Source organism: Sabethes cyaneus, chromosome 3, assembly GCF_943734655.1.
Source record: "Sabethes cyaneus chromosome 3, idSabCyanKW18_F2, whole genome shotgun sequence".
Taxonomy (NCBI): domain Eukaryota; kingdom Metazoa; phylum Arthropoda; class Insecta; order Diptera; family Culicidae; genus Sabethes; species Sabethes cyaneus.
Window position 1 is genome coordinate 24,540,563 of NC_071355.1, and position 13,978 is coordinate 24,554,540.

Below are 13,978 nucleotides of genomic sequence, written 5' to 3' on the forward strand. Positions count from 1 at the left end.
AAAAGCAATGAACGAAAACTATTAACAAGAAAAGTAAAAAGTAAGAACAACTTTAAAAGTCGAAAGCATCCAGGTAAGGTTAATAAAAATTACGACTTACCGATCATCGGAAAACGCTAATTGAGAAACACAAAGTTTCATGTTTCATGAGGTTCATAAAAAACCCACAAGGAACAATTTCGGTAGAGCTGTATCATTAAGTAATGACTTCCACTGAAAGCGACCGAAACAATAGTGGTGCGAACAATAATGGCAATATCCGTTTCATCCTGATGAAGCGACAGCGCACATGTTGGCTTTCCAAGCTGCGGCTGATCCCTGTTGTGTATAGTTGCCCAGTTGACCGGTTGTCAGATCCGCCCGGACAACAAAACCCGTAATTATTAAAATGCAAAAGGTTCATTGCGTAATTATTATAAAATTAATTCATTCGTAGACAGGATGCATGTATGACATCGGCTTTCTGGCTTTATTCTTCGGACGGTGCGCTGTCGCCGGTGGGATTTATGGTAGTAAAACAACTATTATCCGTAGTCGGTATTTAACTGCAAGTTAAGATCATTAAAGTCGTTGCGATATATTCCGTGGAAAGGACAAAACCGATAATTTCGTTCACAAAATATAACAATAATTTTTTAAAAATTAAAAATTAATTTTTTTGTGAAACTAACTTCCATTTAAAGCGAACTGTAAAGTCAGGTCTGTCTGAAAACGATCTGTCAATTTAAAAATTCTATTATATTCGCAGCACGCTGTCGTCATTAATTATCAATCTTCATCTAGCACACCCAATCCTGTGGCTGGCACATGCCATAATGCATGCAAGCATAATTATCAGCCCGTTATAAAACAATTCAGTCTCGTTAAACAATGATGTCCAACGTAGTGCCCACCGAACGAACCGTCAATGGACTCAGGCAAAGGTAGTCCCCAGCATTGTGAGTGGACAGTTACCAAATTTCAATGGGTTTCCAAAAGTAGCAAGTGGCATGCACGCGTGTGACGACTACCCAAATGCAGATGGGAATTCCTTCGCAGGACAGGACACACACCAGCCGGTAGTGCCACAGGCCACGTATGGGAGCGTGCTCGTGCTCGTGGTTCTCTACCCTCTGGGCGTGTCCCAGGTGACGCATAATACGATTTAAATATGGGCCGGTACGTTACGAATATGAGCCAGTGCTCATGAATAACAATTTTTCATCTCACACTGGGAGTAAGTCACGCGAAACGGCAACGATTTGGAACAATTCAATTATATGTTACTGCAGGAAGCAAACTTGAAAGGCGGAAAAAGTGCTCCACATTTTTTTGGGATTGATCCAACACTGCAGCCGTTTGGAGTGGATCGAATTTTCAAACAACAAAAACAAGCACTTGAATCGAAAAATTCACACAGTAACGCAGAACCAAATTGAGTTTTTATTCTAATATCTTAAATTTCGCTCAGGAAATTTCCTCCAACATGGAGCGTGTACCCCGTATGGTGTCGGTCGGTGTGAGTAAATTGCCTCACATTAATCATTCTGCGAGGTGGAAATGCGAGGTGAAAATTGCCCTTCATGCTCTAGCCTGGTACCTAATGGTATTGAACAATGTGTGGCAGTGGCGTAAAAAGAATTTCCGTTGTAATCGTTCGAAGGCGAGGCCGCCGCTGGATCGAGATCCATTTCGAGGCGGGTTAACAAGCAGGATGCCTTTTGTCGAAAGAACCTACGCCTCACGCATTATAATGAGGAGTTCAGAATTTTCTAGTAAAGACGCTATTTAAAGGGTGTTACGATCAAAATTTGATTTAATGGTACATTTAAATAACCTAAACAACTTTGTTTTGTTGTAGTGTTCTTATCGAGTGACAGTTCTGTTTTGATTATAACAATTGTTTTTCAGTTATTAAAAAGGCGTCTAGAAGCCTGGATTGGACGAAAATCGAAAGCCGGAAGCCGCAACGAAGACAAAAACAGTGGCCAGCAGGTACAGGTACAGAGAGACTAGAGCTGCGGAAAAAGGAATCCATCGTCTAAAGAAACGCGAGTACGAGGAGCACGTGCTCGCCGGCTCAGAGGAGCGATACGCCAGCAACGACACACGGAGTTTCTATAAAACGGTGAGATGCAGGAATTTTGCCATGCCTGTGATGTGCAATGATAGTGCTGGCTTACCGACAAAACGGCGGTAGCAGCCAGGTGGAAGGAGCACTTCTAGACACTGTTGAATGGAGAGGTAAATGCGGAGATCAGCAGGGTCAGGATAGGAATTGTAAGCGATGGTCAAGCTGTGGAGCCACCAACACAGGAGGAGGTTAAAAAGGCAATCAGTGAGCTGAAAAACGGTAAGGCCGCTGGGAAGGACGGTGTCCCGGCTGAACTTCTAAAAGCGGGGAGCGAGCGGCTGTACGAAGCAATCCACCGGATTTTTGTCAGGTTCTGGGACGAAGAACAAATGCCGGAGGAGTGGTTGAATGGCCTCATTTGCCCAATTTTCAAAAAGGTACATCGACTGGAGTGTAAAAACTATCGAGGAGTTACATTGCTCAATTCTGCCTACAAGGTGCTATCCTGTATCTTGTTTTGCAAACTGAGACCGTTAGTGGAGTCCTTCGTCGGCGATTACCAAGCTGGTTTTCGTGAGGGTCGCTCCCCAACGGATCAGATGTTTACCCTGCGTCAGTTGCTAGACAAGTTCCGGGAGCACAACTTGCAGACACACCATCTGTTTGTGGACTTTAAAGCGGCGTACGATTCAGTTAAACGAAATGAGCTGTGACCGATGAAACTAGTTACGTTGATTCGTGCGACGCTAGACGGATCCAAATCATGCGTTAAAATAGCGGGTGAGACCTCAGCTGCTTTCGTGACGTTGGATGGACTGAAGTAAGGGGATGCACTCTCTAACCTGCTATTCAACATTGCCTTGGAAGGTGCATTACGAAGGATAAACGTGGAAAGAAATGGAACTATCATCACGAAATCTCACATGCTTCTTGGTTTTGCGGATGATGTAGATATCATCGGAATCAACGGTAGAGCAGTGGAAGAGGCCTTCAGGCCCTTTAAAAGGGAAGCGGCGAAATTGGAACTCACCATTAACACCGCCAAAACGAAGTACATGGTTGCTGGTAGGGAACGTGGGAGCCCAAGTAGTGTTGGTGCCGAGGTGGAGTTAGATGGAGAACGATATGAAGTAGTTGAGGAATTTATATACCTTGGTACACTCGTGACATATGACAACGATGTAAGTCGCGAAGTGAAACGACGAGTTGCAGCCGCGAATCGGGCTTTCTATGGATTACGTAGCCAGCTGAAGTCCCGTAGTTTGCAAATTCGCACAAAACGGGCGCTCTACAGAACACTAATCCTCCCGGTGGCCCTTTACGGACACGAATCATGGACGCTAAAGGAAGCTGATCGACAAGTCCTTGGGGTTAGTGATGTCCGATTTTGCCAGTTGATCGATGAGTTAATAATCGATTACTTTTTGGGCGACCAATAATCGACATCGATTAATCGGCGCTATATAATCGATTAGTCGAAATAATCGATTAGTTATAACCTTTACGTCCCGATACCAAAAATAAGGATACTTGCAGTTAAACCTTCGGCTCTATCTGTTGTCATCTCCCATATATTTGATGCGTAACCGACATAACTGGCACTGCCCAAGCAACCAAAACTTCGAATATTACTTGACACGCGAACTCGAAAGTTCACAATTAGTTCAAACTCAGTTCCGTGGAACTTTCTTGCTGATTAGTAGTGTATATCAAGAATACGTGGAACTAAATGCTTTAATGTGTTGTGAGTACTTCATAGATACTTCAAAGCTATTAGGATGCTACATGAAGTTCTGAAGTAACTTTAGTTGCTAACAAGTTCTGCCTTCTGCGTGCTGCTTTCTTGTTTCAATTTCAGGTGATCAAACCAGCAGAACCTAAAACTATTTGAGATTAATTATTTTTATTTTACTCGAATAAATTTAATCCTCGCACATTTCTAATTACAAATATAAATTAGAATGCAATACTCTTCATTATTGTGTTGTGTTGTGTATCATAGCTGTCGGTATCTTACTACTAGTTAATTGCCTGGCTCCAAACTTTATATTCTATAATTAACTCGCGCTGCATAAAGCTGCTGCAAGTTCTAAAACGAACTTTTACTTAAGAACAAACTCATTGGCAAAATTCACATCGCTTGTATACGACAAAGGTGACGCAGTGGATTGGGATAGGTTTACAACGCGGAACACCCGGGTTCAAACACAATAGCAAGCAATTGCGACGAATATAGAAGTTAGGTATAACTATAAAAATAGAACATAGAAGTGCTGCTAAATTTTAGTTTTTTCTTAATTTTTGACAGTTTATTTCGAAGCTGCTTAGCGCTCTATGCTGCAAACTCAAGTCAGCTTGAAAGTTCGGTTAATTACTTAAAAGTAACGCTGCTTAGCAAGTTATAGATTAATATACATAAAGCTGTTTAACCCTCGTTAGACACCATTATTCGAACTCTTGGTTGCTTGGGTGGCACCCGAAAAATGGCCTGTTCGCCCCAAGGCAATGTTAAATCGGGTAACAAAACTTGTTGATGGCTGTACCAAATGATGGCAGTTTAAGATAATTTATGCAGTTTAGTACAATTTGCTGAATATTCTTGCGGTTTTGTAATATATTATACATCATATAATATTTTTCTGTTGAATGAGTGAAAATACGACAACAGTTTATCAAAGTTTTGGTGAAAGCGGAATGAAACTAGATGTTCATTATGCTGAAATTCTAGCGTGCCACACGGTTGGTAAATAGCAGGTTTTTTCTTGAGCTGTTTTCTTTTCGGCTGGATACCGGGCTTAAGACTTGACCCCTATTTATCGACAGACTTCACATCAGTATTATTAGAGGGCTATTAGGACAATTACGAAGCTAGTGCAACAACTCTACTGATTCTATCTAGCAGCCGCCTAGCCGAGATTTGAACATACGAATACGACGACCAGTTTGTTAGATCAGCATCGTACCTCGAAACCAACTAACTGGCTAATCGCGTATGGTTAATTTAGTAGCTAAGCACCAGCCACTGTGATAAATTAAACACAGAGAACAGACTACCAGGTAATTAACAAAAAGTGTATAAAAGGTTTTGACGTAGGACTACGTCTTACGGCAAGTTTTGAGATAGGGTGTCATTCCAAAAAATCGAAAAATGCGAGCGTAACGAAAAATGAAAGGTTTTGAGCGCTAATAGCTCAGCGGGTTTCCTATCGATTTTCAATATTCTTACACCAATCGATTGGAAAATCTTCTAAGAATTGACCCAAATGAAGAAAAGTATGGATTCTTGATGGTGAACTATTGAAAAATTGAAAATAATGAACCTATGTTTTACCAGAATTCTCGCTTCGTGATTGGTTGGAAGATTCTATACGATGATCTAAACCCTATACCAATTCGATATCTGTGCTTGGGAAGTAAGCCAAAACAAGTGACCAAGTTCCCTCATTTCAACAAGATTTCTTAACACCGCGGTTAAACCTAGACCATTTTGATGTCCTTGCTTGGGAAGTACACCAGAGAGAGTAACAAAGCCCCCTCGTGCCAACAGATTTCTTACGAACGCGATTAAACCTAGTCCAATTTGATGTCTGTGTTAGGGAAGTGTTCCAGAAAAAATGACATAAGCTCGTTGTACCAACAGATCGCAAATTCTTGATTGCGAGACGATTAAACCTCGGCGAACTTAATATCTGTGTTTGAAAAATGTGCTACAACTGTAGTGTTCGGTTATAATATGACTCTGTATGAATACGCATGCTTGCCGTTTCATTAGAAGAGTAATGAAAAGATGTGCTGTTGATAAAATAGGATTGAATTCATAAAATCCCTTCAACGTGGGAAACCGTGGGTAATAAAAACAATCTTTAATTTCTGTAAGGTAGCAGGAAAGCAATAGTTTGTGTTCTTGATTTTGTTAATTTGTTTTCAAATGCACAATCTTTTGAGAATTGAACGTATGCAATGTTACTATTTTGATAAATGTTACATACAACGCATGTAGCATGTATATATGTTGCATATAGCATGTATACATGAAGAATCGAATGATTACAAGCATGAATACATGCTATTATCACTACAAAGAGACTTACGTAGTCCTGCGTCACCTATATATGCGGTCGTGTCTTGTACACAACTCCTCTGATTTTTTATGTAATCTACGAGTAATCCTTCAATAGAGCACCCCTCGAGCAGTATGTGGAAAACTAAATCTTGATGTAGCTGCCGTCGCTGCTATGTAACTCCAGCACAAAGAAATATTGATAAAGGTACATGGATTTTTTTGATGCGTTTGGCAGATTATTTCTGGAGATCGCTACAGACAGATTTTACACACAAAAAATCGATTACTTCCTTCGAGCCTGTTAATCTGTTCTCTGTGAATTAAATTTTTTAGAAATTGTTAAATAATAAAATTTAAAAAAATCCGGCATAATCGATCGACCAGGTAATCGATTATCTAATAATCGGAACATAAAGCAATCGATTAAAAATTAATCGATTATTTCAACAGATAATCGATTAGTTCGATTAATCGAGAAGTAATAAGACATCACTACTTGGGGTTTTTGTGCGTAAAATTCTGCGATCTATACCTGGTGGCAAAATGGAAAATGGAGTGTGGCACAGACGCATGAATCACGAGCTGTACCAAGTATACAAATATGCTGATATAGTGAAGGTAGTGCAATGTGGCAGGCTGCGGTGGGCTGGACACGTGGCCAGAATGCCCCAAGAAAGAGTAGCCAAAACTATTTTCAGCAGAGAACCAGGAAGAGGCCGTAGACTCCGAGGCAGGCCCCGTACCCGGTGGGTATGTGCTGTCGAACACGATGCACGTTCAACTGGTGTTCGTGGGGATTGGAAAACGACAGCCCAGGACCGACGGTACTGGAGGACCATAATTCGTAAAATTCTGTCTGAAGATTGCTTCTGTCGTTCTAAGGTTTCTAATAATCTCGTATCGGTTTCCACAGCCCGCAGCCGCTTCAACCGTTTGCGCTCGACTGTATCATATGCTGCCCTGAAACACGAATATATGATGCGTGAGCACGTTGTACTACTGACATTTCTGGAGGACTTGTAACAGTGTGAAAATTTAATCCGCAATCCGACAGTTTGGCAACATTATTGTGCATGGTATGTATTACATTTAGTAAATACATAATTTCTTTTATTTTCGGTAACGAAACATCCTACAGAGTATACTAAAGCAAGGCAAAAACTCCAGCCCGCGGAGCCCTTTATAATAGAGCTCAAATGATGTCCCTGAAGCTGGAAGGGGAAAGTTAGCAGAACATTAGTTGCAATGAATTTAATGCTTCATTGTTTTATAAGAAATAACAAAGTTAGCAGCCCAATGTCCGGAAATGGTACTTCCGATACAGACAGAGCTAGTTGAGTATGAATATATGTTTCTTTCTTCCTTGTTGGGTACATTCTCCATTGCGACTATTTATTTGATCTATTGTGGCGGGCAAAATTTTTCATAGAAAATGACTTTCTAGATTAGCATAATATTATTAAATTCGCTAAAAAATTCATTAAAATTGTGGTTTGAATATTGATTAACATCAATTGAGCATCTTACGTTCAACTTACGTTCTACTAACTTTGCACTATTCAAATGGTTAGTATTTGAAAATCATTTGCGAGTGTCATCATATGTCATATTCAAACAATAAACCTGATTTTTGAATTGACGTGCGATTTTGGCTCATGTGAGAAACTCGAACGGTGCTCAAACCAAAAATTAAAAAGAGGATTGAAATTTGATAAAACCAAATTTCACCAAGAAGAAGAATGATTTTGAAGTTTGGAAATCTGACATATTCTACGCGTAGCGGAAAACTGATCATTACCGAACATATCATAGGCCATTATCGGAAAATTTTCTGTTACGTAAAGAGAGAGTGCTAGGTTTGCTGTTTTCCCAAACAACCTCCTAGTAACGGATTCGTGGTGAGGCGTAGAGTGCATTGGATATTCGGAGGAAACACTCCCTCTAATGGTGGGGTCTGCTGGTTGGGAGTTTCGTTCGAACATGTTTCTTCAACGAAGCCGCATCGCACCACATCAAGACAAAGCTTTTGAATATACAACAACACAACAAGCATCGATGGAAAGTGCGCATATGATACGGCAGTTTTCTGTCTGCTATTGATGGTAGCAGCAGACGTACGAATCCACCGAACCGTTGCTGCTGGCCGTCGAAAAATGATACGATCCTGAAACCATCAATCAGAACAAGGGAACCCGCTTTGCCGCTCTGCTGGAAGAATAATAAACCCTGCCCTGCGGACGAAATTCATTTTCCACGTAACGCTCATATTTTACGACTTCATACGGTTCATCATTTCGGTGCTTTCTCTCTATTGGGAATGACTTTACGCGAGCCTTGGAAAGCTTTCAGCCTTTGTTACATAATTCATTTCATTGGCACTTTGCACTGGCAGCTGCCTGGCCTGACCTGGCAGCCCAGCGTAACCGAACGCTCGCTCCGGTGCGGTTGGCGGATGATGGCTCTTTGCCTCGCTCTGTCTCTTTTTCTGATGTGATGAACAGGCAAAAGCAGGCAGAGTGCCCCAAAGGCTGCCTGGCTGTGCTTGCCTGCCAGCTAGCTGGAACCTGGAAACTGGGTGAAATTGTGCGAAGTTTGTTCCAAGATGATTGGCTCGTAATGCTACTTAATTTACTATAATTGCTTCTGTGAGCCAACGTGATTTTACGATTCTGCGAATCGATGGGAAATGGGAAGAATGTTCCGTTCGGATATTATCATTTTATTGGGAAAAAGTTATTTAATTCGGTGCAGATTCTGCTGTGTCATACTAGAAATGAAATTTCATTATGCAAAAAATGTCAAGGTTTTCAAATTGACGGAAAATTGGCAAAACTCATAAAGACAATCTACTGAAATGGTGTATTCCTCCCAATTGGCATTGGCATTGGCGGTCGGTGCCAAGCGAAAGAGCGTAAATAATCCTAGCCGAATTATTATTATTAAAAGTGGCCGTCTATTTTGGCCCCCGAAAAGAAAGCGTGACGATGCTCGTTTGCTTACCGCTGAGTAAATAGCGACATGATATCAGCCAAACAGCAGCAACGGCAAAGTACCCATTTCAAATTCTCGGTCTTCATCGTGGTTGATTTCAGTGCTGCTCCTGCTTGCTGGTGGCCGGGCGTCGCGCGCGCCGGGAGACAAGAACCGAAAATCCGTTTATTTACTCACGCGATTGCCATTAAAATCAGTTGCGGGTTTAATGGTTTGTACGAAAAGAGCTTCCCGCCTTGTGCCTGCCAGGCGACACTTGCTTGCTCGTTCGTACCACAGTCAAGCAAAGGGTTACAACAAGCGTCGGGCTTTCTTTCTGTTCCTGGAGTTCCCCGCTGTTCGATAGCGATTTCCGGCTCGTTTGTTCCATCGCCGAAGCTGCTAAAGCATTGGAAATAACTATACCGGGAGAAGATTTGTACAGGTTGCCTGCCACTGCCATCGGCCTTCGCCGCACCGAGAGCCCTGCCTGACGTGTGCCGGTTGAGCCAGAGCTCAGATTGGGAGGATATCGATTTTCCACACAGCCCGGCAGTAGAGCGAATAAGGCGGGCGCAAATCGACTTATAATGGCTGCTCAAATGGAGGAATCATTTGTGAACCGATTGGTCTCGGTGGACTATTTTGGGCGGAAATAATTGTTAATGTTCCTGAATTGAGCGCCTCTCGTTGAAGCAGCTGTGGTTTGTTCCGGAAACAGATTACATGGAATTGGTTACAATGACGTATAGAGGGATGGAGGGACGGTTAAGTATTAACTTTTCAGCTCAGGAGCTGGAGAGCAATTGAGAAGGAAACTTTCGTCACTTTGTAAATAGAGTTGGACAAAAAGAAACTTTTACCGTAGGTTTTCTCAGTGTAAGTTCAGGTTACTGGAAAAATTAGTTTGTCATCGCCTGAATGTTGGTCGATGAAGGGAATGGACATTTTTTCGAAAGGAGTCATCCGTGCATAAACTGTTTCATTTTAAAATATAATTCCGGTCATCTATTTTCTGTCGTACAACATGACTGGAAAACAACATTCCCGAAACAGAATCATAAATTCCCATACTTGGGCATGACATCGGCTTGCTGCCAGTGAAGATTTATCGTCTGCTTTCTGCCTTCTTGTGTGCTCGCAGGCCCAAAGTATTTGCTAAGTGTTTGTACCGCTTCACAGTGGTTATTTCCCCACACACCGGTAGGTCGGTAGGTAGCACGGAACGGCTCATGTTTTCTCTTTCGGAAAAATTGTGTCTCGAATTAGCATTGTTTATGTTGCTCTGCAGCAACTGTGGCCAGCCAAGCAACCAGCCGAACCAGCCACCGTTACCGTCCTCCGTCCTAGCGAGAGAACGAGAATTCTTCTGACCGCCTTGTTTCAGGTTTCAGCGACTTTCGCTGCTGCTCGGGATGGAACGCGGAGCAAACGGTCTCGTTTCGCTTAATCCTGGCTTCTATCATCTGCACGTACTTTATTTCCATTTCCGGGGCTCGTTCGCGCATCATATTTTAAAATTAGCTTTATCTCGTTATTTACGCTGCCGGTTGCCACCTGACCTCTTTGGAGGCTTACCGGTCGAGTGTTGCATCATGAAAGCGTAAATTTCCGGTCTGCGTTCAAGGGCCATTTTACACTGCTGGTATGGTATCGTATTAATTCATATTTTCGTTTTATTATCTGTTAAACAAGCATGATTTGCAGCTAATGTTCAGTTTTGTATGCTCAGTTTTGAAGTGTACGGCAACCGGAGGCTTGAATAGCAATGTGTAGTGTTTATATCCTTCCACTTCTATCATAGTTTTATCTCATCTGTGCAACAAGGAGTGCCAGTAACCAGGTTATCAATAGATTTAAGTAATATTAAAAAAAATACTGCAATTCACATTCCATTATCAATGCCGCCAAAATTAGGTAAGACCGAAATTTTGAAGTGCTTCGATTTTGTTTAAAACTTGTGCATTTGATTCTTTTCTTTTCGAAATTTTTAGACTTGATCAGTTTTGGCGCTTGAGTTAGTGTGAGAGTCCCACAAATTATCGTCTTTGCCCACTTTTGAGCAAACAGATATTTTAATCAGCTCATCAGTAAAGGGTATTAAATTGGTAAACCAATTTTTTTGTTGTAATCATCGACAATATTTATTGATAAAAATTAAAGAAAATTTTCCAATGTTCGAAAACAGACACTGATGAAGTCGTAGGCGAATTACGTATTTGTCGCGAATAAAATTAATAGTGGAATTCAATTTAATTTTAATTTCAATATTTGTATTTCGCTAAGACGCTCTAAAAAACTCAAACGACAATTTTTTTCATATTTCGTTGATTTGGGTACCGAAGAGACCCCTAGATTATTTATTTGTTATTTGTTATTTATTTATAAAAATTCATTCGACATAATATTGTCTTGATGAACACTAATATAGACTAACTAAGAGTTACATATTATTACACTTATACACAAAACTACACCTCAACAGCGCACAGCTATCGTCTCTGCAAGAGTCGTCTTTTAAAAGTGTCTATGTTGATGTCAAAATCGAACAGCTCGTACACGGTGTTGAACTGAGCTGCCATGAGCTGCCATGGACTGAACTGACCATAGTTAACTCTCCGAGCGTCAAGATGAAGGAAATTCCTAGTACGAAGAGCCCTTTCCGGAGCGTATACATTCAGCTGTTCCAGGATAGGCGGACAGTCAATATGCCCGATCAGAAGCTTAGCAACAAACACAACTTGAGCTGCGTACGCCTCTTCTCGAGGGTTTCAAGTCCTAGCAATTTGCACCGTGTGTCATATGAAGGCAAGTCCAGCGGGATGCAACATGGTAGCTTGAAACGGACACCAGACTATTGAGCAGGTCTCGAGTAATGATCGTACCAATGCGCAGTACAGCGAACGAAGAAAAAACGGATCGCGGAACTCGTTAGCTATTTTAAAGATGAAACCGAGTTGCCTGTTAGTTTTTGAGATGATCTCTTCAAAGTGCAAACGAAAGGTGAGAGCACAGTCAAGATTCACTCCAAGGTCACGAATATGATTAACCCGTTGCAGCCCTTGGCCCAGTATAGAGTAATTAAAGGTAATCGAGTTCAGTTTGCGGTAAAACGAGATAACACTGCATTTAAATAAAATAAAAATAAAGCAAACGACATCCAGCAGGCAGCAGTATAGAAAGCTAGTTGATGAATAGTGTGAAAAGCAAAGGGCCCAAGTTGCTTCCTTGTAGAACACCTGATATTACAAAACAGTTCCGATTCTAGCCGACCGATTTTGATGCATAAACTACGGTCAGTGAGATAAGACTTCATCCATCTGATGAAAGCGATAGAAATTCCAAGTTTCTCCATCCGATTCAACAATATCGCGTGATCAACACGATCGAAGGCAGCCTTTAAGTCTGTATATATAACATCTACTTGCGCATTTTCCTCCATGATGTTTAAACAGAACGAAACAAACTGCGTTAGATTAGTGGCCATTGATCTTCTAGGGAAAAATCCATGCTGGTCAACGGATAAGTACTGCGAGTGCGAACTGCACATAAAAAGTGCGTCGTGGACTATGATTTCCAACACTTTCGAGCAGGCACAAAGGGAGGTAATACCCCGATAGTTTTCCATGTTTCTTTTATCTCCTTTTGTGTGCACGGGAAACATGATGGATTTTTTCCATGATTCAGGAAATACATTCTGCCGGAGAGAAGTTTCGAATAACATCGCCAGTGGGCGAACAATAGCAGCAGCACATTTCTTCAGAACACAAGAAGGAATTCCGTCTGATCCAGCAGCGAGCGAATATTTGAACTTTTTGATCGCGGTTTCAACGAGTTGATCATTTATATTGTACCATCCGTACTCTACCCTAGCCATGCACAACATCATGTAAATAAATATTATGCAACAAGCAAAACAAAACAGACAACTCCGATCGTATTGAGACACACGGCGGGCACCGAACGCAAGCACCAGCGCCATGCATACACTTCACAAGTGCACGCATTTTGCTGAGCTGGCTCTCCGACCTGTCGGTGGCCTATGTGACTCGGTGTAAAGTTTCAAATTACAATTTCAGAACCAAATGTATCGAACAAAGAATCTTTCTGTCACAGTAGTCTATCTCTTTTTAGCTTTAAGAGTACATTTATAATAGGGAAAATATCGATATGCATTACCGATATTTTCCACCAAAATTTAGCTATAAAAGCAAACCCTTCGGATAATAAAACAAGCCATTTCGACTTCAGACTTTGTGCATTCAATGCGACCCCAATCGGGCTATCGCCAACTGAAGAACTTAGTCCCTCAAGCAACCCCGAGATCCGTTGATCTACCACGGGCTATTGCTAAAGTCAAATAGCTAAAGTAAACCTCGATAAACCGTCTCGTGTGATAAACGTAAAACGAGTAGTGAACAGTGCTGTTATAATATGGAATATGTTCAAGTTGATCGCATCACATGGAGTATCTCTGATTGCAGAGGCAGTCTCCGTTTGTAATGAGTCATTACATAAGTAACGTTAGTACATATGGACATTAGCCTTTAAGTATGCCACCAGTGCTCGAACCAATAGAAAGAACTATCAACTGACGATTGAGGGTTATGGGTGGAAATTCTTTCGTGTAGGGGATTACAGTCACCTATGGATGACAGAAAACTAGAAATAAGAATGGGTTTTCAAGAAACCGGAAACACAATCTAGGATAAGAAATAAAAATAAGAACAAGATCAGGAATAAGAAAACTTACAGGCTAGATGAGTCTGGGTAACATCAAGGCGGTTCTTTCCCACTTAGACCGTCGAGATGTTAACAAGTCAAAATAAAGTGTAGCGAAGTGCAACTCCTCGTTAAATCATTTAAAGTAGGAAAAGTGATGTGATATTGGT

General features: G+C 41.4%; 1 protein-coding gene across 1 annotated transcript in view; it reads right to left on the bottom strand.

The window, feature by feature from the left end:
• The window catches only part of LOC128739390 (probable cytochrome P450 4d14), a 278,111-nt gene that overhangs the window by 71,099 nt on the left and 193,034 nt on the right, over positions 1-13,978 (bottom strand). The gene's annotated exons all lie outside the window — the stretch shown is intronic.